The sequence below is a fragment of the Macaca mulatta genome, chromosome 7 (genome assembly GCF_049350105.2).
Source record: "Macaca mulatta isolate MMU2019108-1 chromosome 7, T2T-MMU8v2.0, whole genome shotgun sequence".
Classification (NCBI taxonomy): Eukaryota; Metazoa; Chordata; class Mammalia; order Primates; family Cercopithecidae; genus Macaca; species Macaca mulatta.
This window is the reverse complement of record NC_133412.1, coordinates 25,039,527-25,064,889: the sequence shown is the minus strand read 5'-3', so window position 1 is coordinate 25,064,889 and position 25,363 is coordinate 25,039,527. Positions and strand designations below refer to the sequence as shown.

Genomic DNA, 25,363 nt, shown 5'->3' with positions numbered 1-25,363 from the left:
GATGAACTGCTAATGACAGGTCATCCACGATCACCAGTAATGAACATACACACACACCAACATATTAAATTATGCATTAAATTATTAAATTAAGCATTAAATTATGCAGCAGTATTTCTGGTAGGCATTTGTCCTTGCAGCTGCAGATGTGACCATAGTGAGATTTGGGCTTCCCTTGATTTTGAAATTGCTGGAAAGGACATATAGGACTTAGCAGTGAGCCAGTGATGTTGTCTGGCCCATTTCCTAAATCGACCAATGCCTTGGACCTAGAGACCCAAATTCTATTCTAATCACAGGAGGCATCCTGGGGAGGTATAGAGAAAAAAGAATGTTGCTTTCTTTAGACACGCAACCAGGCTAAACATTGGTGAAAAGATTGAGAGAAATTAGCCTCATTATCTTTGGAGGGAAAAGTGTGACTGGTTTTCCTTTTCCCCACCTACTCTCACTCTAGAGACTTGCAGCTCTCTGACAAAAAAGAAAGGATTACAAAACCAGGAAACACAAAGGGTGTGGGGTCCTTTGTATGAAGGATACAGGGATAAGGTAGGATTACAACCAGAGTAAGAAAGGCGCTCTAGCTGGACTGGGGGAAAGAACTGGAGGGACCTGTGGGTTTCTTCCCGAGGGGCTGCATCTATTCCAAGCTGGGGAGAGAGGTAGAGCCGCCTCTTTCATGTCATGTGTGCTGACAGTCCCAGACAGCCTTCAGATCAGTGGACATTCAAGAAGTAGACGCAGCCTGGCCTGGTTTATGAGGTGCTCTAATCACCAGTCCCCAGGCCCTAGGCTCTATGTCAAGTGGGTCGGTTATACCTTCTGCTTACTGTCTTTCAGCAGCATCCAAGCTGCCCAAGGGAGAAGAGGGAATGGAGGCCAGTGTGAAGGACAGGAGGGATCCCTCCAGTGCAGCAAGGCACTGCTGGCTGCTCCCTCCTCCCTCCTTACCTCACCTCTTCTGAGATGAGGTAAGGATGCATCTGCTGACTCCCTCTTTCACCATGGTTTTTTTTTAAAGGAACAAGTGAGAAAATGTGAGTAAAAATACTTTATAAATTGTAAAGGTGCTATACAAGTGCGAAGAAGTTGTATTATTATCACTGCTTTATTTAGTCGCAGTTTGCATCACCCTGCTATACTGACATCGCTTACACTTTTGCTCAAATCAGTATTCACAAGCTTATTTCTACTGCTGCAGTTCCTCTGTGAGTGGCCAGCTCAGCTGAGGCCCTCCTGCCCTTAGCTCCTGTTGTTCTCTGCACCTGGAACACCTTCTGCAGCTCCTCTGACTGGCAAATTCCTAGTCATCCTTAGGACCCACGGCCACTCTGAGACCTTCTCCATCCCTCTCTCCGCTCTCCTCGCAGGACGCTCTATCCATTTCTACTGTGGATTTGCCACAGTGGGTAGAATTGCTCCTCTACCTCCTGTCTTCCTCTTTAGACTGTGAACTCCTAGAAGGCAGGATCTATGGTTTGTCAGTAGGAATAACTTCCCAGGCCCAAATAGAAAATATTTCACATGCCTGCTCTACTAAGAGAAGAGTTTGCTTGCTAACCTTCTTATTTTGTTTTTGTTTGTTTGTTTGTTTGTTAGACAGAGTTTCGCTCTTGCTGCCCAGGCTGGAGTGCAATGGCACGATCTCGGCTCACTGCAACCTTCACTTCCCGGGTTCAAGCAATTCTCCTGCCTCAGCCTTGAGTAGCTGGGATTACAGGCATGTGCCACCACGCCCGGCTAATTTTGTATTTTTAGTAGAGATGGGATGTCTCCATGTTGGTCAGGCTGGTCTCGAACTGCCGACCTCAGGTGATCTGCCCGCCTCGGCCTCCCAAAGTGTTGGGATTACAGGCGTGAGCCACCGTGCCTAGCCTTCTTATTTTGTTTTCATGGGACACACCTGGAATTAGGTGTAATACATAGATGTTGCAGACTGGAAAATTAGAGCTGATTGTAACAAGCCAGGGTTGCATGCTAACAAAGCACCAGGCATTATGCTAAGCACCCCCTAGGAGGTTGGTGCTATTTTGCAGATGAGGAAATGAAGTAATTTGCCTTTGGTCACAAAACTAAATAATGGGGCTTAAGTCAGTTTGACTCCAACGTCTGTAGTCTTAATCCCTGCAGCAGAAAAAGGTAACACAGAGGAAAAGGAACAGAGAGGACAAAGAGGAACTTAAGAATTTATTAAGATAAGAATACTGTCATAGTTTTTTAGCTTGATTTTATGATGGTTATTTTAAGACATGAACAGCACTATTTCCGCCTTCTAGACTAATAGTCTAGCAGGTAACTGTGTCAGAAAAATAAATAAGTAAAAGTTTCTATGAAAAAGTCAAATACAAGAGAAGATTCATGCAGGGAGCTAGCGAGGGATCCTGTCTCCCTAAGTCTTCCGTATTGGTTGCCACCTCTTCCTCCTACCTTTCTATCTTTGAAGTTAAGGGACCTCAGTGGTCAGAGGCCTCTTCCTTATCATCGTAGACCTAACTTGAAGCCTTTGTTTCCAGGCATGACAGGGCAGTGGTGCAGCAGGGACCTACCCCAACGTCAGGGAGAAGAGTATATTGGGTACCTCCCTGCTCAGGTGCTCTAGATTGGAAATAAACTGAGGGCCCACGGCTCGCTCCTCTGGCTCCTGGACCCTTCCGAGTTAAAGAGAGGCTCCCTTTGAAACCCTTCTTTTAAGTATCTGGCTGACCAGGGAGAGTGGATACGAGGGAGAAGTACGTCAGAAGGCAAGTCTCTATCTCTGGAAGGCTTGTCTACATTTCTCTGTTTGTTTTGTTTTTTGAGACAGAGTCTTGCTGTGTCACCAGGCTGGAGTGCAGTGGTGCAATCTCGGCTCACTGCAACCTCCACCTCCTGAGTTCAAGTGATCCTCCTGCTTCAGCCTCCCGAGTAGCTGGGACTACAGGTGCATGCCACCACGCCCAGTTAACTTTTTGTATTTTTAGTAGAGACAGGGTTTCACCATGTTGGTCAGGATGGTCTCGATCTCTTGACCTGGTGATTCACCTGCCTCGGCTTCCCAAAGTGCTGGGATTACAGGCGTGAGCCACTATGCCTGGCCATGTTTTTTACTTTCTATTTTCAACTATCAACAGAAATACTGTAACCCAACCCCACAAAATGGCTGAAAAAGGAGTGGCAATGCATGAAACCCTCGGGAGTTCCTGGATGATGGTCATCCTCTCACCACACTGGAGGATAAGCACCCTCATATAAACCAATGGGAAAGCAGGCTCTACTTTATGAATATTTTGGCTTCACCACCCGCCAGCTGTTTGATCTTGGAAAAGCTACTTCACTTCACATCTATTAAAAGTAGATAATAACTGAACCTATCTAAAATGGTTATTTCCAGGGTTGCAGACTTAATATACGGAAAACTTAAACTTATGCAAATAAGTACAATTAGTATTAGCTATTATTATGGTTATTGTGTTGACATGATTATTAGCATCATTATGCTTCCTCTCTGCTGTGTCCCCTGCCCTGTCATATTCTAACCTTTTCTGAAGACCACTCTGATGATTTCAACATCTTCTTCTATGTTCCAAATTGTCTCTTGGAATATTCTTTGGAAGACTGGACCAAGAAACTGCAGTTCAAATAATTTCCCTTTTCCTAGTAATAGAGACACCTAAATCAACCACTCAGCAATCAGGCAGGATTCTCATACATATGGCTGTCAACACATTAGAAGTTAAGCATCTTGCCAGTGTACATGGACCAAATATGCATGTCATTATTCTTCTTGAGATGTATCACACGCTCAGACCCACCTCTAAAATCTATCTTAATAGGAAAGAGCAACTACACAGATGATTAAAAGCCCTGAGACCTGATTGCTTGTGTGGGCAGGGGGTGGTGGAATACTGCAGATTCCCCATAGTGCAAAAGTCAGTCCAAGAGACGGTTGGCCGAATTCTTTGTTGTGGAAAAGGTAGACTAGGTTAATGGAGAACCCATCCCTGGACTCTGGAAAGCAGAGGTGGAGGTTGGTGCTATAATATCTACTAGTCCACTGTGCTCCAACTATCTAGTTTTTCAGCTTCTCAAAGGGCTGAAAATTCTGTATGACAGTTTATAAACACAGTCTCTAAGTGTTTTTTATATTGTTTCCATTCAGAAGTGGGTGTATATATCCTCCCTGTGATTCTGGGCTACAACTGTTTGAATAATAGAATGTGGTGGTGTGATGCTACGCCAGTTTGGGGCCCAGGACTTAATACATGAGCAGCTTCCACTTCCTATTTCTTTGGACATTTGTTGGAACTCAGCTACTGAAGTATGAAAAAGTCAAAGTGCTTGTGAAGACGTCCTCATGAAGTGGCCCATAGGGAGAGGAACTAAGGCTATGGCTTTCAGCCCTAGCTGAGCCCTGAGCTGACAGGCAGCACCCACTGGCCTTCCATGAGAATGACCACCTTAGAATTGAACCCCCCCTCACCTACTGGAGCCACCCCAGTTGATACTACACAGAGTAGTGATAAGTCTCTGCTGAGCTCCGCCCACATTGTAGATTCAGGGCTAAACAAATGATCGTGGTAGTTTTAAGCACTAGGTTGTGGAATGGTTTCTTAGGTGGCTGGGTAAATGAATCCTTCCCTGGATCCCCTCAGCACTCTCTTAATCCTGAAATCCTGCTTCCTTTGCTCTTTCCTCTCAGTCCAGCTGAAGATTAAAATTAGCTGTCAAAGCTGGAAATATTGCAGGGAAACAGAGAGTCTTTGGTCAGAATACAGATGTTATGACAATTCCCTAGTAATAGTCTTCAGGTTGCTTTTCTATGTGTCAAACAGTAGAAACTTGTCCCTAAAATGTCTTGTCCCAGTCTTAAAAAATCAGGCTTCTTAGCACTATTTACAATAGCAAAGACATGGAACGAACCCAAATACCCATCAATGATAGACAGGATAAAGAAAATGTGGTACATATACACCATGGAATACTATCTATGCAGCCATAAAAAGGAATGAGATCATGTCCTTTGCAGGGACATGGATGAAGTTGGAGCCATCATCCTCAGCAAACTAACACAGGAACAGAAAACCAAACACTGCATGTTCTCACTCATTAGTGGGAGTTGAACATTAAGAACACATGGACACAGACAGGGGAACAACACACACCAGGGCCTCTTGTGGGATGGGGGCTGAGAGGAGGGAACTTAGAGGATGGGTCAATAGGTGCGGCAAACCACCATGGCACACAAATACCTATGTAACAAACCTGCACATTCTGCACATGTATCCCCCCCTTTTTTTTAGAAGAAATTAAAAAAAATCAGCCTTCTTGATAGCAATACCAGAAATGCAAATTGTCACAAAGGAGGTACAATTTTACACTAGTGAAATTAGCTTCTTTTTTTTAAAGATAATACAGGTAAAGTTGGGATGAAATCAATACATTGCACATGGCAGGGTAAATTAGTACAATCATTTTAGAAAATAATTTGGCAATGTGTAACACACATGCTCCCGTACACACAACACACACTTTTAAAACCAACCTTTGACTCAGTAATTTTACTTCTGGTTATTTACCCTTAGCAAATAATCTAAAGTAGGAAGGAAATAAATGAAACTTATTTTATAATGGTGAACAAACTGGAAACAGCTTAAAATTGTAAACACAGAGAAGTAGTTAAAAGTATATTACACTAGCCTCATGAAATATGATGCAATCATTCAGATAATAATAATGAAAACCAGTAATCTTCAGCTTACGATGCAATACTAGGAATGAAAAAAAATCAAAATATAAGGTTGTATGTTCACTGATCACAACTTTATAAAACTGGAGATACATATAGACAAATACTAGAAGGAAATAGATTTTTAAAAATTTAAGTTACTTTAGATTTTTTCCCCTTTAAAAGTAATACTTTATAATTTTTTTAACATTTAAAAAAGGGAGCATGGGAAGATGCTCCACTAAAAAACATTAAGTTACCTTCCATCCAAATAAACAGCTCCTTTTCTTGGTGAAGACAGTTATTGTCTGTCTGTTGAATCAAATCAAGAACTAGTACTGGGGTTCTATGGGATATGATTTTTGGAATATGTAATTTATTCTAGAGGATAACTTCCTAGAGAACAAGTCCTTGATTATGTTTTGTTTAATTTGTACTGTGGGTGTACGCTAAGAAAACACGAAGGTAATTAAGAGATTTCAGCTAAATTAGCATATTATAATTTCTGCTCCCTCTTTCCTTCTTACCTCCTACTTTTTCCTTTCTACCTCCTACTTTTTCCTTCCTAAGCTTCTGAAATATAAAGTGCTAAAGTAAAATTAGCAATAGCAATTGCTATTTTTAGAGTGAACTTTAATCTGATTTTCACAAAGATCCATGCCAATTCCAAATCACTGCTGTTCACTGCTGTTCTCTTGGTGCTGGTATTACAGGGATTGTCTTTTGTATTAAAAGTTAAAATTACAGTCACACAGGAGAAAGAAAACCTGGCTTAAACTTCTCAGTGGTCAAATCTACACCAGTAAAAGCAAACAAAAAACTGATTGCAATTGTGTACTTGAATATTTAAAGCCAAAAACATTTATATCCCAGTTGTTCAAATACTGGCATTTAAGATCTTCCTCAACTCTGAAACATGCACAGAGAAATGGAGAATGAAGACCTGGCTTATTTAAATTCCAAAATCCCGCTTAAAGTCCTGTGTGTATGACAGCAGGAAGTAAGGACATTTTCTGTGCCAGCCTTCTTGCTCTTCACTGTAGTCGTCACCCTACATCACCACCATCCAAATAAGTGACAAACTAAGCATTAAGTAAATTCCTATCTGAATATGTAGCAAAACAGTAAATCTGTGTTTTCACAAACAAATTTCTACATATGACTTGTTTATATTTTACTTTGAAGATAAATAGCTGCTTGGAACACTGAATCTATTTCAAAATTTGGTCACATTGAGCATTTTTCTCAGTCATAAGATAATCATAGCAGATAAGGGTGATTCTGCAATTCTGCCTGGGCTATGGCAACAAGGAGTCAGACTTCTCTTATCTCTGTGGCTCCTTCCAAATCAGCCCACTCAATGCTAATACAGATGTAAACACATTAGTTAGCCAACCATTAGGGGCTTGGGAGCTAAAATGTAAACTCCCTCATTTCTTAGCAGGCTTCTAAGCTAAACAGCCTACTGCTACACAATAAAACAGACCAACAGACTTAAGTCAGAATGTTCTCCACCAAAATAAAATAAAAATAAATTAAATACAATTAAATTAAACTAAGTCAATAAATAAACAAACCCCACAAACTGGATAACAAATTTTAAGAGGCCCAAAGATAGCTCTGGAAAGTAGAAAAGACAATCATTCCCTTTCTCTCCTTCTGTCTCTTACACACACCCTAAATCACTTGAGTTGTTTAAAAGAATCTGCATTAACACCTCTTGATTAGTGTCAAAGTAAAAATTGCTTAATAGTTAAGTGATGAAATGTGTAGAACTAAGCATCACAGGTTTGATCTTAATTGGCTTGATACTGTGACTTACACTGGAGTTGTTTGTGGACTTTTACCATTATGGAAAAGCTCCCCATCTCTTCCATCTCTTCAGGCCGACAGCAGGCTTGTAAAGTGGAGAGACTAACTTAATGATGCGAATGTTTAGGCGGGTGATTAGAGACACTCTGAGCATTGCATTCTCTTGTGATCTCAAATTTGCTCAAGGAAATGATGGCTTCAAGCAGAACTGAAGGTGTATCTAAAAATGATTGCGGAATCTCAGTTAATTTGAAGTTGTTTTCTTTGAAATGTCTTTTATCATTTCCATTTGTCAATGACCTTAAGTTGATGAAAAACAAGTGTATCTGAAGTCTGTGTCTGCCATTGAAGAGCTATAACTTTTAACACGCACTTTGCAGCAATGCTTGCAGAGGTGCAAGCTGACTGAACTAGGAGAGATCTTGGTTCCCACACTGAATCAATACAGACTCACTGTGTTTAGTGGTACCTCTTTCTTGCATCTTGGAGAGTCTGGGTCACTGGAGAACAGGTATTTGGGCCATGATGACTATACTGTAGTGCCTTCTCTAAAAGTTATCGTTGACATGTAAGACTGTAGGGCTGCCAATCACTTGGTACCACATTGTGGGGTCTGTTTTGATTGGTTAGCACCCATGCCAGAGGGCTGGCAACATATTTTTTATTATGATCTCCCAACACACAAAACTTCTTGGGCTGAAAATCAGAAGATCCTCAGGGATGTCAATATTTGTATATTAGAGGTTTAAGGTCTTGGCTATAGATTTTTTTTAAGTGTGGCAAAAGTACAGGAGTGAGTTAAGTCTCCCCTGGGAAATTAGCATAAAATCTATAGAAAAGAAAGGACAGATCCAAATTAAATGAGCAGAATAATACCAGTGCTCAATCAATTTGATTTTATATTTTAAAAACCACCAAACTGTATGTAGGCCTAGGCTAGAAGTCAAAGATTTCAACTACACAGCTCAACTTTCTCAAGAAGAGTGCTAATTTCCATTTTTATTTTGGCCCCATAATGCCCATAATCCCCGTAATTTCTAGTTTTGAAAGTAGAGTCACCACACTTACAATTCAAACTCAGGCCTGGCATTATTTTACCTGTGTCTTATTCTCCTAAGGTATCAAGATTACCAGCCACGTTCATGGAGACCATGTGTAGTCTGCCTTCGTTTACAGCTGAGAAAACCAAGGGCCAGAAATTAGGTAGCTTCCTGAGTATGAGACACTGTGGAAACTCAACACCCAAAGTCTATGGTTCTTTTCAACTCATGTGTGCTTACTCAGCTCAATACAGAGTAAATGTCATTGGTGAAAAGGAGAAGTCAGGACCAGCTACGTGACTCGCAGGGCCTGGTGTAAATAAAAATGGGATTCTCTTTGTTTGAAAAAAATTAAGGATTTCAAGATGGCGACAGCAGAACATTCCAAGCATGGGACCAAGTGCAGCTGCAGGTCACATACCCAGGAAACTGATGCTGCATGTAGTTGTTCCATGATTTACTGGCCTTTGATGCTTTGAAAGCAAAGGGGAAGAAAAGCTCTGTGAACACTGAACATGCTCTAAAATCATCTGTTGCATGGATAAATGAATGAATGTATAAGTGAATAAGATGATTCTATACCTAGAAGCATCTTAAAAATTACTACTAAGACTGAGGGTCAGGTTGAGCTAATCCAGAAAGTTACTATGAGTACTTAGTTCATCCTTTAAGTTCCAAAATTCATCATCTGAAAACACTTCACAACATGATAAACCTTCCTAACCCACCACAAACAAGTCTCCAGAATCAGCTTCAATAATGAGTGGCCGTGTATACATGTGGTGCTGCTTCTGTGCTCTGATGGGCTCAAGAAATGCCACATGCAGAATTGTTCTTACATTTTCTCTGTCTCTTTATGCTTTTAGAAGTAGCCATGCAAATACATCTTCTGGGGGAGGAACCAATCCATGTATAAAATCCATAAGCCTTTCATAAAGAATGTTTCGTATATTGCCAAACATCCTTGATTTGAAAATAGTAAATATAAAAACCAAAACTACTATAACTTACTGAGTTTATGTCAGATACCATGCTAAGTGCCTTGCATATATGTCCTCCTGAAGACCAATAACATCCGTATTTGGTAGAAATACTATCCTAATTTTCCAGTGAGGAAAACTAGGCTCTGTGAGGTTAAGTGGCAGACTCAGAATTTGAACTCCAGACTCTCTGGACTCACAAGGATGCACAGTTGGGAAGGAAAATTGTGCAAACTGAATATAGAGAGAGTAGCGAAGCAAGGGTTATTGCTTTCCCTTAAGGAACAAGACTTGTATTCAATAAAGCCTGAGTGAAGTTTTACCTTGGTGAACAAAAACGCAACTATAAAACACTGAAAGTAGAAATTTCAAATATTGAAAATTTAGGTGATTAATTTTTACAGCTTCTTGCAAAGAAATATCAGCTGTACAAAGAGAGGTAAAGGAGAAGCGTCCTCACCCGTATTTTATGATGTCTTAGGACTGATTTATTGTATTATTGTACCAGGAAAACAGGTTAAACAGGACAGGGTGAAGGAGGACTCAGAGCCAGGCCAGGAGTTCCACTCAGGTAGTCTGTAGTGTATTTCATTAAGTGATAAGAAGGATTAAAAAAAAGTGAGTGGGTACGTGTCCTCAGTAGATACAGAATTTATCACATGTAACAGAAATACTACAAATCTTTAACTTTAGAGCTTTAAGGGTTAATGAGCTTTTTGAAGTAGGAACCATGAGAAAATGTGAATTTATAATCATGAAATGTCTTACAGAGTTGAAGAGAATCGAGTTAGCATTTGTGTCTCCACCTCTCAAGAGATAAAAGTGCCTTCATAATTATGGCTCGTGTTTACTATGATGTTTCAAAGTGTTAATCTGGCAGGGGTATCTTATTTCTCATTTAAAAGAAGCTAAAGCAAAAAAAAATATGAAAGTATAGTGAAAGTAAAATCGTTTTATGAATCCTGCCTACATTTTTGTAGCATTTTCTTATAATGTCGTATCTTTTATTTTTTAAATTACCTAATCAAATTCAAGTTCTGTTCCAAGTATGCAAAATTTTCAAATCATGCAGAAAAATATTGCTGGCCAAACACCAAACTTTGAATAGTTTAAGCACATTCACAAATGTGTTTAATGTACACTGTGTATAGATAATATGTATAAATAACAATGGTATAAATAACAATGTATAATTCTCTATAACAAAATGGTGATTTTGTTTATGTATCCACTGGTAAGCCAATCTCTCCCATTTGCGTCAACTGAAGTGGTCCCATTCCCCTGACCAAGACTGCTTTAGGCTTCATACATGAGCAGGTGACATGACGTTATCCAATGAGAGCCTGGGGAAATCTGTTAGTAGGAAAGGTTTCCTGGGAGAGTTTGTCTCTTGATCTGTTGGATTCTCACCTGGAGTGTACCAGTCTTACTAGGAACATGAAAGGAGCTAGCAAAGGAGAAGATTAACAGGCTGAGAATGGCAAAGAAACATGGAAAACACCTTAGTCTTTGATGACTTTGTTTAGCCAAAGAATTAACCAACTTTGGAGCAACCACATTTCAGGACTTCTTATTATGTGACTTAATAAGACCCTAATTGTTTAAGCAATTTTAAATTAGGTTTCCTCTTACTTGTAGTCCAAAGCATACTAACAATGGAAACCCTACATGATTGAGCACCTTACTGTGTTCTAGGAACTGTGACGGTCAATTTCCATGCATTATCTTTAACTGACATCACATCTCTTTAAGAATATTTTCTCCATTTTACAGAAAAGGAAACTAGACTCAGAGGTCTCGTGATATACCCAATTTCTCAACTCTGTTAAGCAAACAGCATCGGTTTCCAACCTACGTCTGTCTGATGTTGAAGACTATCATTTAAAATCTCTGTAGGGGCACATGTGTGGTGTATTATATTTTTATATATGTCTATATTTACATACACCTATGTATAGCATGGACAAACGTACATACTTACATATACATATATGTGGAGTGAAGGCGATATCTATAGTAGCACAATCATTTACCATATATTTTGAATCTTTGATGGTTAAAGATAGCAGGAATAATTGAGGAAAAAGGCAACAAAATAAATCAAATGGCAAGAACTGGGTAAAGTAATAATTGCCAAGATTTTTTATGCATTGGAAGTTACTTATCTGCCTTCCCATGGATCAGATAATTGAAGCTCTGTTCTTGCAGCTAGCTGGGACATCACTTCAGATGACATCTGCATTAAACACTTATCAACCTGTACAAAGACCATGCTCACTGAGGGCTACCATACACTCTCCCTTTTTCATAGAACACTGCCAACCTATGAAGGCATTCTCTTTCTCTTTGACCTTGGATGCAGGCCTACAAATTTCTGTAGCACAAGCTGCAACAGCCACTACCAGTAAGTCAGGTTTGGCTCTCTACTTTGAAACTCATTTGCCCTCTCAGTTCTATGTGTTCAATGGCAGGGAGGGGCAGGGTGGCTCTTTGGGGATATAACTGAAAATTACTGGGAAATTGTGCAATGGTAACGCATCAACCCCAGAGAGCTGAATGAGGTGCAATTACTGCTAACTGAAAATATTATCTATGTATTTCTGAAAATTGAGTCTAAAAACTATATTAGCAGCAATGAAGTTTAAGTGATCCCAAAAGAAAAGGGCAAAGTGTTATAAAATGTAAATGGCAATAATAAATTTGAGAAGTTGGACTATCTGTGTGTCTGTCTCTTTTTGCAGGTAGCTACATGCAGGTTCATAAAGTAGATTCATATTTTCTAAAATCAGCATGGTATTTGATTGTACTGCCTAGGGGATTAAAATAGGAAGATAAACATAGCATGAAGGGATCCTACTACTAGAAAGAACTCTGGAGGTCATATAGACTCTCTCCCGCCCATCACCACCTCTCTTTGTTCTAAGGAGAAAACTAAGGCTAGCAAGGCCAGTCCTTGTCCACAGGTAATCTGGTTGTCTAACAGTTCAGCTAGGCTGTGTTTTTCCAGACTCTCAGCTCTGTGTTCCTACTCCTTTTTCAAATTGCTCTGACAGCCTTTTCAGTAATGAGCACACATTTTGAACTTGAAAATTACATTAAACCTCAGAGATTAGCTAAGTGTGTGGTGAAGAGAAGAGCGGGAGAGATGGGTAAGAGAGTGAGGGAGGGATCTCTGATAACTTTCTATAGTTCTTTGGAAACCTAGCAGAATACAGGCTCCTGACTGTCTGATTGGTCTCTGTGGGTATCAGTCCTCACAGGCTGGAAATGGTCTTGGCTATCAGCGGATGGAGTGGGCTGGTCTTACCTGACAAACCCCATCCAATCTGCCAAGGGGCAGTGCGAGAGCCAGAAAATGATGGCCCAACTGCCCCTGCCATCCTTCTTCAACTACCCTTTGCTGAAGTAGTAGTTCCATCAAAACACATTCCTATAGACCTCCAAAGTGGTCCCTTGGCCCCCCAAATGCTCCTTGTTCCTTCAGTTATCCAGTGAAAGACAAATGGATTCAGGGATCCGTGTAAATCTGGTTAATTGGATAAACAATATACACGCTGAGAATAAATAAATGAATGACTCCATGTAGTATGCTTAGTACAAAGCAGGACTTGAAGATCAGGTCAATGTTTGTGTTGTTAATACTATGATGATTATATTTAAAAGTCCCCAATGGATTATTCTCAAAGCAACAGGGCTTTCCTCACCACTCACATTCTATGATTTTATTGTTTCCTTCACTGAGTACATTGAAGGGTTTATAGTGAGTAGTTGAGATGGTGGACTTTGAACTGACAGCCTTGGGTGTGAATTCTGACTCTGGCAGCACGCTCCTAGCAAGGTACTTCACTGTGGGAGGAAGAATAACGTCCACACCCCTAAAAACAAAGATGTCCATGCCCTAATCCCTGGAATGGGTGAATATGCTGCCTTACATGGCCAGAGGGACTCTGCATCTATAATTAAGTAATGGATATTAAAATAGGGAGATTCCTGGATTATCTGAATGGTCCCAAGCTAACCACAAGAGTTCTTTGAAGATGGAAGAGAACGGCAGAGGGTCGGAGAGGGAGAAGTGACTACGGAAGAAGTCTCAGTCATAGGATTGCTGGCTTTGAAGATGGAGGAAAGGGGTCACGTGTGAAGAAATGAGGACAGCTTGAGAAGCTGGAAAAGGCAAGGACACATTCTGTCCTGGAGCCGCTATCTGGATTTTAGCTCAGGGAAACTCGTTTCAGACTTCTGACCTCCAGAACTAAAATTCTACATCTGTGTGGCTTTAGGCAGTGCGTTTGTGGAAATTCGTTACAACAGTGATTGGAAGCTAAGTGATGCTCCTTGAGCATCTGTGTCCTCATCTATAATATAGGAAGTAAAAGTATGTGCCCCAAAAGGCTGACATGAGCATTAGATGAGAGAATGTAAATAAAACTTCAGTGCTTGGCACAGATTAAGAACTCAATAAATGTTTGCTGTCATTATGTTTATGATGTCACCACACAGAGTGTGAATTTACATATGGCTGATTATAATAAAGTGATTCCACAAAGTATATTTCATTGTATCATAATAATACTTTTCACTAGAGCAACAACTATCTGGTTTTTATGAAGCACTTTTATCCATATTGTCTTATTTAATGCTCATTATAATTGTGCAGGGTCAGTAAGGCATCCGCAGGTGAGGAAACTGAGTCTCCATGTGGGGAGTGCTTTCCCTAGGTAACTCAGAAGCTCATTCTGTTGGCCAGGGCTGGAGTACAGGGCATCTGCTTCCAAATACAGTATGCTCCCAGCTTCATTGTGTGGCTTATAGAAATACATACAGTACACAGAATCTTAATATGACATAAAAATGCTAAAGCCAAATGATGATGGGGGTTGTTCATCGCCACCCAAACCATTTCCCATATGATCTCAGCCAGCGGAGCTTTCTGCTGGGCCTCCAGCTCTTCCAAGCACGGCTTGAGCACTCTCTCTAATGCATCTAGTCAATTGTGCAAAGCACAAGGGAAAAAATTCCATCCTGACCGCAGCAGGCAATCACCTTATGCCCTGAAGCATGAAGTTTGATTACCCTTATCTCAGTTTATCATTAAATCAAAAACTGTTGCTATGAATACTGGCCCAGGACTTCATTTATGAAATGATACAGGCCAGTCAGCAGAAATAAGTGAGTGCCCTTTTTCTTTCAAAATTTCTGTTCGCTATAAAGATCTTTTGCAAACTGGGAGGGTGGGAGGGGGGGAAGCCACTTTAGCTCTGAGCAGATTTTATTACTTTCTTTAGTCTTTCATGAGCTAGCTGGGATGTCTTTGGCTCATAATCATTCTCCTCGCACCGTAGGCAAGAGGTCTTAGATCTACTACGGAGTGGCCTGCCAACAGTAACCCTGAGGTCTAGCACTTTGCTTGGATGGGAATCTGCATTTTAGCAAGATGCCAGGCAATCTGTAGGCACACTGATGTTTGAGGAGCTCTGACTAAACTAAAGCACCATTTCTCAAAATGTGGTGAAGGGACAATGGGCACAAGTTACCTGAAGTGTTCCTTAAAAATGCAGACTACTGGGCTTCATTCCAGATGCAGCAAAACAGACCCACTGGTGTTGGGGCTCTGGAAATCTGCATTTTAACCCTATATGATTGTGATGAAATTTAAAGTTTGAAGACCACTTGTAGAGATCGAAGATGTGGGTGATGACAGAGATGGTCAGGAGTGTGCTTAAATTTTTATGACATTATTCACATTTTTAACAACCCTGGGGCCACCAGCATAGAACATGTGCTAATTATCGATATTTTGTCCTTCAACAGAACCGATAGTGGAAGCCAGGCTTTTGTCACCACAATTCTGAAACAGCTGACCTCGGGCTTAGGGATCTTCAAAAAGGTGCCAAGGTCTAGAGTAAAATCTCCAGTCCACTGAACCTCTCCTTCCAAATTCCCCTTTCCAGTTTGGCTGAATGTGTGGCAAGTATACCGAGTGGGAGTGCAGGGTAGCTGTTGTGGAATTGGCCTCAAGGTACATATATTAGTTAAAGAGATAGGATAAAATCACATGTGAAAAGATAGCACAGTACAAGGGCTAAAAGCATAGGCTCTGAAGCCAGCCTGCATTTATTTTTATTTAACAGACACTGATATATTTATAGCACTCACTACATGCCAAGCACTATTATAAGTGCTGTTCAAATATTAATTCATGTGTGTCTCACAATACCCCTAGGAGGTGGGTACTACCATCATCATCCACCTTTTATAAGGTGAAAATGGGTCTCAGAGAGGTGATGTAATTTGTTCAAGATCACACAGCATATGAGTCACACTCCAAGACTCACACCCCACAACAAGCAGACTCCAAGAGCTCATGTTCTTACTCACACTGCCTATCATGGGTCCAAGTTCCCTGGTTCCACTAGTCACTAGCTGTTTGACCCTAGGAAAATGACTTCATCACCCATGACTCAGTTTCCTCCTCTACAAAATGAGAATATTCACAATAATATTACTCATGTCAAAGAATGCTGATTAAATGATTTAATACATGTTCTTAAAAGTGTATCAGGCACATAACAAGCACTCAATATATGTTGGCTCTTGGTTAGCTATTAGTCCTATACTCTCAGAGGTAGAGTGAGGATTAAATTAGATAACATATTTGAAGTGCTAGGCACTGTGCCATGGCACATGGTAAGCACACAGTAAGTGCTAGCTGTTATTATTAGTCTAGTTGAACCAGGCCAGTTTATTTTAGATCCTGTCTGTAGGCAAGTGTGCTCTGCGCAGGGGGAGGCAGCCTGCCCTTCACTTCGACAAGCAACTGGGTGGGAGCCAGACCAATTACTAAACTAAACAGGTTCTCTGCTTTATGTCACTCGAATATTCCTGAGAAGTTCCCAATATTGAATTTGTATATGCTTAATCCTTTTTCCCTACTGACCTATTTTATAATTTCTGATTGATCTTTAATTGGCAGTGATTCTTCAGACTTAAGATTCGTCTCTAACACTGTCTGTCATATAACGATTAACTTGTAACAGACTTAAATATACCATAGAAAATTGAACCACTGGAGCAATTCTTGGCAAAGCAATTGACTTGATCATTCCCTAATGTAACTGTTTTCATTCTATTTTTCCTTTATTATGTGTTTTAATAAGCATACTTACACTACACAGAACTTCTGGTCTTTCCTCTCATGAAGCTTATTACCTCCACTATTAAACTTAACCATGGATTGATTATACTTTGTGTTAATCAAAGGGTTAACGATGGCTTGGAAACTCTAATGTCCAAACAGGTTATCTTGCGTGAGGGGGTTGAGTATGGCAGGACAAAGGAAGGTGAGGGAGGTGGGAAAGTGGGGGATTGGGGACCATTAGTGGCAGATGAGTTTCTCTGGAAGACTCAGGCCCTGAAAGAGGTATGATTTCCTCCTGGGAACCCTAAAATGAAATTTTCCAAAAGGAAGTATTAAAAACGTTCCAAGTCATTTCCCCTTTCTCTATTAGGAAAAGGCTGTCATAGCTCCAACCTCATTCCTTTCCGTTTACCAGCCATGATAAGCTATATCTGCAATGTAATGAAAAGTTAAACTCAATTAGTTTGCATTTATGAAAACACTTGCTGCATATCTACTACGTGTCACTCCCTCTGCTAACTTACAGTGATGAGCGCGCAATATAGCCTCAAAGAACCTGCAGTCTAAGCAGCAACTAGAGTCCAACTCATATGAGCATGGTTTCAATTTGTGTCTGTCCTCTCTTCCACTTCCTATCTTCACATTCCCTTATCTCCCCTCCAAAAATCCTCATATACATATGCAACATATTCTTTATTATAGAATCTATGTCTAGAACCTTTTCAAGTTTAAGAAAAAAGATGAAGCCAATGAAGCCACAGCCTTCCAGTTTGGTTCTGCTAAACAACTCTATGAGAGGAACTCGATGCTGGGTAATTTGAGGCAAATCATCTTATTCCTTGCAACGTTCATGTGTATCACTGAACCAGTTGGCAGCTGATGTGCGGGTTTTAGTCCTGATCACGGAGCAATCTAGTGAATTGCCACAAGATTGATCCTATTCATTCTGATGGCTTAAGCCGTAGGGCCATCTGCTGAATGGCTAAGTATAGTAGACCAGGCTCAATAAATATTTGTGGATTGTATGGCAAACTGCCTCTTCACACCTGAATTACAAGTCTGTCGTAGGTAAGGGCGTAAATATGGACAACTGATCTAGACCCTCACCCCCACCCCACCCCTGGGCTTTTGCCTAAGCTGTTCTGTATGCCTGGAATTCCCTCCCTCTCAACACCTCCCCCACCACCACTCCTCACTGTCCACCTGTCCAAATCCTACCTAGTTCAAGAACCAGCTCAAATATCAGTGACTCCACAGAGCCTCCCCTGATCACCCTCACCAGAAATAACCTCTCACTCTTCTCAATTTCCCTAAGACTGTGTATATCTTTTCTGGCACTTAAAACACACAACATTTCAGCTATTTGTACACCTTGTTTTTCCTGCAGCACTCAGTGAGATCCCTGACCTTGGGAATTGTGTGATGCTCCTCTTTGAGCCCTCTCCTGCTCTGTACCCACTTGTACAGAGTAGACCCAGGGTAAAAGTTAGCAGAATGAACAAATGTTAGTGCTAGCAATGGCAAGAACAACTGCAACATTCTTTATTCCTTCTTCTGCCTCCTCTTCTCCCTCTGTAGCTTTTAAAAACATCTTTATTTGATCCACCAATTACCCAGAGGAGGCTTGAGGACTTACTGATAAATAAAGACAACTCTGTAGACCAAAAAAAAGCTTGTAAAGACCCTTATAATAACAAGTGAGGCGTAGGCCAATGGAGAGGGGAATCTCAGTCCCTGCTTTCCTGACAGCCTGCTCCTGGGGAGTGGAAGTGTTATTTTCTAAAAGAGCTTCGTCTGCTCTGGTTCTTATGTGCCAGTTCCTCAGCTGAGTAGAATCTCCTGACGTTATTTTTAAGTACAGACTCCAATAATAGGCTAAGTAATTGCAGATCTTCCTGAGGCCTTATTATATATGTACCAACATATTGGGCTTTAAAAACCCATATTCCTTCCTGTAAATATATGTTGAGAACCTTACATTTCAGTATTATGTGTAGTGGTCATGCGTATTTCCCTTTGTTTCCTCTCATAGAGATCCTGAATTAAAAAGAACAAAAAATAATGCTGATGCATGAGAATTTCTCAACAATGTATGTGATTACTCACATAGATTGAAAGATTTTCCCTCCATCATAACTAAGAAAAATGTATAGTACAATCTAATAGAGACTTTAACTTCAGTAATACACTTTCCATACTGGTGTCACTAATGCTTGAACAGCTGCAGCTCTCACTGTCTTTGCTGATGGGGCCCATAAATACTCCTGGGAAATGGGACAAAGATACGTAATGGATCTTCACCTGCCAAGATCAGGGAAATGAATGTCAATCGCACCCGGACGCAGAAGCACTTTTTGGTGGAGAGTGATGAATATTGCCATTTGTCCTATGCCACTGTAATCTTGGACAGGAAAGCCTAACATGGAGAAAAATGGTGGGAGAAGATACCGTTCTAGGATGCTTGAAAAGAAGGGCATGTAATAATTATATGGCCAATCAGAATAAAAATTTAAAAAGTATAACAATATGATTTAGATTAGAAAAAAGATGGTGCTTTAAGAGCATATCCACAGTGTACGTATCATTTCACTCAGTATGCAATCTTCTCCCAAATCATGACTTTTTCATTGAAAAACAAATGTCAGAAATATTAGGAAGTCAGAAAATTGCAGGACGGTCTGTGTTCTTGGAAGCAATCCGGCGCAGTGGTGAAAAAGTGGGCTGAGATGTCGGGAAGCCTGAGTTCAAATCCTGCCCCTACCACCTTTCCATTGTGTAACCTCAGGAAAATGACGGCTTCTCAGTACCTCACTTTGTTTCCCAATAAAGCAGCAATAATAACATAATTCACCTTACAGAGCTGTCTGAGGGTTATATGATATAATCAATATAAAGATCTTAGGATGGTGCCTAGAATTTAGTAAGCTAACATCAAGTGTTTAGTATTGTGGTTGCTGCTTTCTCCTCTTCTTCCTCAGCCTCCATCATCATCACCATCATCCTTCAGATGTTTTGTGGCTGATTTCACTAGTAAATGTTATGGAGAGAAGACTACATGCTAACTCACACCCAACATGAAGCAGTCTCCCCTTGACACATCAATCTCCAAAAACTAGATTCCTAATTATAAAAGTTTAAACATCCAAACAAAAAAGTTTGGCAACAGAACCTACAGATGTAGCCAGCTAATTCATGTTATTCTTGCTTTAACAAGCAATGGCCACTATAACAGATATCTTATTGAGTAAAAAGAAGAAAACAAAACAAAAAAAAGGTGACAGAAAGTATTGGGCACTAGTAGACAAGGGCCCCATATTTAGGTACATTGCATGTTCTTTGTGAAAAGGGATATGGCAATAACATGCTCAGTTCACCAAGAAACTAGGTAGGTCTTTTCCTGTCTTCAGTCATTTGGGATCACAGGCTGAAGGCTACTTCATTCCTTTCCTCCCCTTTTCAAGTAGACTTAAGTTCTGAAGGTGCAAGATGAGTGGTGGCTGAATGACTCCTTCTAATTCTGTGATTCTGGTGGTTTGATCTTACAAGCCTCAAGAATCTTTCTGTGGTGGTATAAGGTTGGGGCAAGCCTCCTTTTAAATGGAACACGCGATTGCAAGGTGGCAGGGCCTTTCAGCAGGTGCAACCCCAGAACTGGATGAGGGGCCTGGGACAGGTTGCTAAACAATGGAAACTTCCCGCTCTGGGTGTTAACTTTAGTTACCACAGCCAGACAATACTGCCAGTGGTGTGGAAGAAAAAACTGCTGTAGCCAGCTGTGCTGTTCACAGTCGGATGGATTCCGTGTAGCTCCAAATGGTGATGGAGCCAGCAGCCTGTTGTAGCCAAGGACAGGATGATGGATGATCTACATACTGTGTCCAAGTAGAGAGAATGGCAGAAGTTCACTTCAGGGTTGTTAAAATGCTAATCTGGGTGAGTTAACAAAAGCTTAATAGAAAAGGAAAGTTTGAGAAATAAGTACACCTCATGTGGTATCTGCGTGGACCACTGATTTGATCGCCCTTGGTTACATAAATGGTTGTTTTTCAAAGTAAGAACGTCTAGTAGTTTTCCTGTTGGGAGAAATGCAAGCAGCTTCAATTGTCAGTGGCACTGCCAGTGTTGTCAGGGTGTGAGGAGGAAAACTCTGCCCGACAATAGCCACCTCAACTAAAAAGTGTTATGGTATGTTTAAAATAGTTATGTGATTTTTATTCTCTCCATGTGTCATGGGAATAAATCAGAACACTTTTTTTTTTTCCCAATTGGAAGTTGGCAGCTGTTCACAGGATCAGCGGCAACCTAAGACACTAGCTTTGGTAGATATTAACACTAAGTCTCCATTCACATGAGCCACAGAAAGTGAGATCTCTCACTCTAAGGACAGATCCAATGCATGAATTACACTAACAGTACATTGAATCATTCACTACTGTTGAAGGCAGGTAGGCTGCACCACTGCAAGTATCTGATACGGGCAATCTTGCTTTAAAAATCTCTAGGATAAAATACTACACTTCTAAAGAAAGGAGCATATCTACATTTCTTGTCAAAAGGTCTGTTTTCCCATCCTTTATTTCTTTTTATTTTTGTTCAATTGAAAATACAAGAGAAACATATCTGGCTCACCTGGTGTTGGAACACTGGCTAGCACAGCTCCTTGCAAATGATAAATATTCAATAAATACTGCCTGGTTGGCACACCCCAACTGCTTCTTGCTTCCTCTAGAAAGGCATCTAGAATATGCAGGCTTGAAGTCTATTAATTAAAATAAAAGACAATATTTTATCTCGCAATATGCCAAGGAAAGAGTTCACCTCCTATGGTTACACTACTAATGGTTAGGCATTCAGCCAGGCTCTTAACTCTGCATAAAACGCATCAAAAGGGTGAAAAATGACCCTATTTCAGATGCATTTTTCACTCTTTGTATCTTAGTGAAACTCACATGCAAGAACAATGACTAAGCTAATTACCAAGGTTTATTATGATGGAGCAGCAAGAAGTGAAGAACTTCTCCAGTTTCGGTAAGTCTTTAGCAATTATGGCCATCTTTGTGAATCAAGGCTCTGATTCCTGTTTACTTGCTTGTGGCCTTTCAAGCAATAGAAACCCCGACATTGATGTAGGGGCCTGCTTACCCCAATCACAGTTACTGGACAGAGCCTTTCTGTGCATACAGCAAGCAAGAACTCTGAAGTCTTCTGGATTTCTAAGCTGCCCTCACTCTAAGGACTAAGGGATTTACATCACAGCCATCTTTCAAATCCATCAACCCATCAAACCAGGGGAGACATGACCAGATGGTGCTATTAAAGGGCACCAAAAGAAAAAAAGAGAGAAAGAAGAGGAAGAGGGCAGAATGCCCACAAATCTAAATCAAACTCAAGTTAACCAGCTGTCGGTGATGAAGAAGTCACAATATTTCTGGCATACTCTCCTGAATCACAGAAACGTTCCAAAAAAAAAAAAAAAAAAAAAAAAAAAGGGTTATCGATATAGCATCCCTACTAGAAATAAGGCCAGGTAGGAATATTCTGTAGGATGCAGTAAGAAATAGTTGCTGGCTGTTAATCTAACAAAATGTGCCAATGGAAGAAAACAGGCTGCTCAACAACACATTTTGGAAGCCTTGGGGTTATCTATTTAACTGTCTTTCTGGAAGTACATTCTAGAGACCTAAACCAAACAAAGCACAGGCAGTAACTATAAAAAACAAAACTCAGCTATGACTGAGCTATGGTTTATTTATCTCTAGATGTTTAGGTTCATGGTAATATAGACCCAAATCTCAGGGCTTATCTGGCAATTTCTATTTATCTAAACCAGAGTAAATGTTTGTGTAATATCTGCCAGCTTGACAGAATATGCCTGTCACTCACTACATTAAACATGACTACACACAACTTAATTTCCTGAGTTAGACACCTAAGAGAGTAAGGGGATTTATTTTTTAACAGCATGAGTAAACCGGTATCAAAACCTATTGTTTTAAGCCACCAAAGGATAGTAAAATCCTTCCCTCGAGCGGTCTGAGATGAGATTTCTTAATACTACAAAGAAGAAACCTTGAAAATTGTCTTCAAACAAGTATTTTTCATATTCTAAGGGACAGAGATCAAACCAGTTTAGAAAAATGTTAGACCTTTCCCTGGGACTTCAGCTTTGGAATCAACAAAAGAATCCACTTCATAGCCCCAAATATCAAGCAGGGGGAAGGGCAACCTTAAAAAGCACCCATAATTTTTACTACAGACTTAAAATTCTTAATGGCCAGAAGTTTTGGGGAAAAATCGTCCCACTCATTGCCCTTTCACCCCAAGTAACAGGAAACACTACAGTTATTTTTAAAGGAAAGCCCCGCTGTAGTGGCAGACAGAAGGTCCAATGACTGTTGACGAAGTCTATATATCTATAGTAACGATGTGCTGCGCCTTCTGTGTGAGATCACCCAGCTGACGGCGCTGAGGGCTCGGGATGCTGGAACATCAGTTACCGACTGGTCACCCCAGAACACAGAGTACTGCCTTAAGTTCCTCAAACGCTGCGATTTATACCGGGACTTCAGTCCCCCTCCACACCCCCAGACCCGCTAGCTCCCTGACATTTCGCCTTTTAACAAGTTCAGGATTTAAACAATCACCTGACAGCAGTGGTCCCAAGAGTGGATGGAGCACAAATTTTTCAAACCCAATTCTCGTCCACACTTTCAAGTCCTTTATGACCTTTCATTTCAATCCAAGAATTACACACGACAGAGGAAGCTTCAAGCCTTCCTAAATTGCCCAAGGAAGGCGGCTGCTGTGTCAGTTTCTGCAGACCAGGGAAAAACACCGCCGCTGTCAAGACGGGAAATAAAAGTTTCCCTACCTTCCTCCTCACCAAGCCCCTGCCAGCGGCTGCCGGCGCGAGCGGCGGCTCCCTCCCGGCTGCAGGACGCCTCTTGCAGCCGGAGAAGGGGCTCATGCAAAATTGACTCTTCCTTATTTGTTTCCATCCATAATTGATGGGGAGATGAGAACGTAACACATCTCAGAACCGAGCTCTTGCCGCCTGGCGGAGACCCTGTCCAAGACGCTTCCGTAAAGCATTTCCAGCCGGGGAACAAAGCACGGAAAGTTGCTGGGGAGAGCGGCCGGGAGGAGACACCGGGCGCCGGGTGGGAGGTGGGGTGGGCGGTGGGCAGCTCCGGGCCCGGGAGTCCGCCCGCAGCGCGCTCTGCCAGCAGGGGGAGAGGGACGGTGGGAAGTGGCCGCCCTCCGGGACGGAACCGGTGCCCGGGCCAGGGGGGCCGGGGATGGGGGTGGCCAAATCACCCGAGTCCCTGCCCCTCGCCGGCAAGCACTACCCGGGGGCCGTGCAATCCCGGGGCTCACTGACAGGTATCCTGCGCCCGCGAGGGGCTGCTCCGGCCTCAGCTGCAGCGCTGCGCCCCTTCTCCAGGACGCAGGCGAATAATGCTCGCCCGCCCGCCCGCTCCTAGCCGGGCCGGAGCTGCCAGACCCCGGCCGTCCCAGCGTCCGCTCCAGGGCCAACGGGCGGGAGGGGCGGCTAAGCCTGCAGGCGGCTCCTTCGGCCTTGGCTCGGCTCTCTCCGGCTGGCTCGAGACGCCGTGCCCGGCACCGAAGCAACCCCTGCTCCCCCCAACTATGTGTAGGGGACGCCGAGCTGGCTCTGCCTGGCAAGAAACTTTTACTTGGTGCCCCCTCCGCTTTTTTTTCCAAGGGGGTGCACAGTGGAGGAGGGCCTCCAAGTCCACTTGCCCCTCCCCCTAAGCCGCCAGCTTTGCCAGTTTTGACGCGTCCGCCAAACCTCTGTAGCCCTTCGCGCGTCCCTTACACGGCAGGCAGAGAGCAGCTTGGAAAAGAAATCAACCGTCCACTGGCCACACACACACACACACACACACACACACACACAGACCCGATACGGGATCTCAGGTTCCGACCCCCACCGGGCGCCACAAGAGCATTAGCAAATTGTTGAAAACGGTCTTACCTCATTGGGGGGAGGCTGGTAAGAAAAAAGAAAAAAAAAAAAAGCTTGCCACGCGCAAGGAAGAAAGAAAATAAAGAAAAATATTGTAAAAATAGATATCCCTCTGTCTCCTTAGGTCTTGCCTTTCTTGATAGAATCCTTAAACTAGCCACCACCCCTTACAGCAGCAGCAGCCGCCGCCGCCGCCGCCGCCGCCGCCGCTGCCGCCGGACAGAGCAGGAGCAAAACAAACCGATGCACGGCAAATGGTGTAATTCGATCCATCTCCAAGTCAATCCATCGGGCGAGCCGGAGCCTGGCTCCCTCCACGCACTAGGCAGCTCGCGGCGCGGGTCCCACCCCCGGGTACGGACGGCAGGAGGCGCGGCCGGCCAGGCGCGCTAGCCCTCGCGGGTGAGCCGTGGCCAGCGCCGCCTGGAGGCCCCCACCCTGGCGCCGCGGCTCTGCTGACCCCTCGGTGGCCTCCGCGTCCCTCCTCTCCGGCGCTCTGCTGCGAACCCTCCCTCTCCCCACCTCTGAGGAGCTGCTCCTTCCAGCAACTCCCAGTGTCTCAGTCATCCAGATCGCGGTGGGTGCTGCAGCCTGCGAAGCAACCTTTTGATTCCCTCCCTCTTTCCCTCTTTTTCCCTCTCGCTCACTTCTTTCAGAGCTTTCCTCCAGACACCCAGAGGACAAATCACTGCAGCCCAG

At 42.3% G+C, this 25,363-nt stretch overlaps 1 protein-coding gene across 34 annotated transcripts in view; it reads right to left on the bottom strand.

The window, feature by feature from the left end:
* SEMA6D (semaphorin 6D) overlaps positions 1–25,007 on the bottom strand; it is a 56,111-nt gene extending 31,104 nt beyond the window's left edge. For 8 of the 34 annotated variants that reach the window (XM_015142152.3, XM_028850888.2, XM_028850886.2 and 5 more), the window contains exon 1: positions 24,674–25,007. The gene's annotated coding sequence lies outside the window, so the exon portion shown is untranslated. Of the gene's footprint in view, positions 1–7,526; positions 7,737–21,303; positions 21,434–23,318; positions 23,489–23,545; positions 24,381–24,673 lie in introns of those variants that run through there. The other 26 variants (XM_015142151.3, XM_077939371.1, XM_077939364.1 and 23 more) reach the window with 5 other exon arrangements.
* Positions 25,008–25,363: the final 356 nt, after the last annotated feature.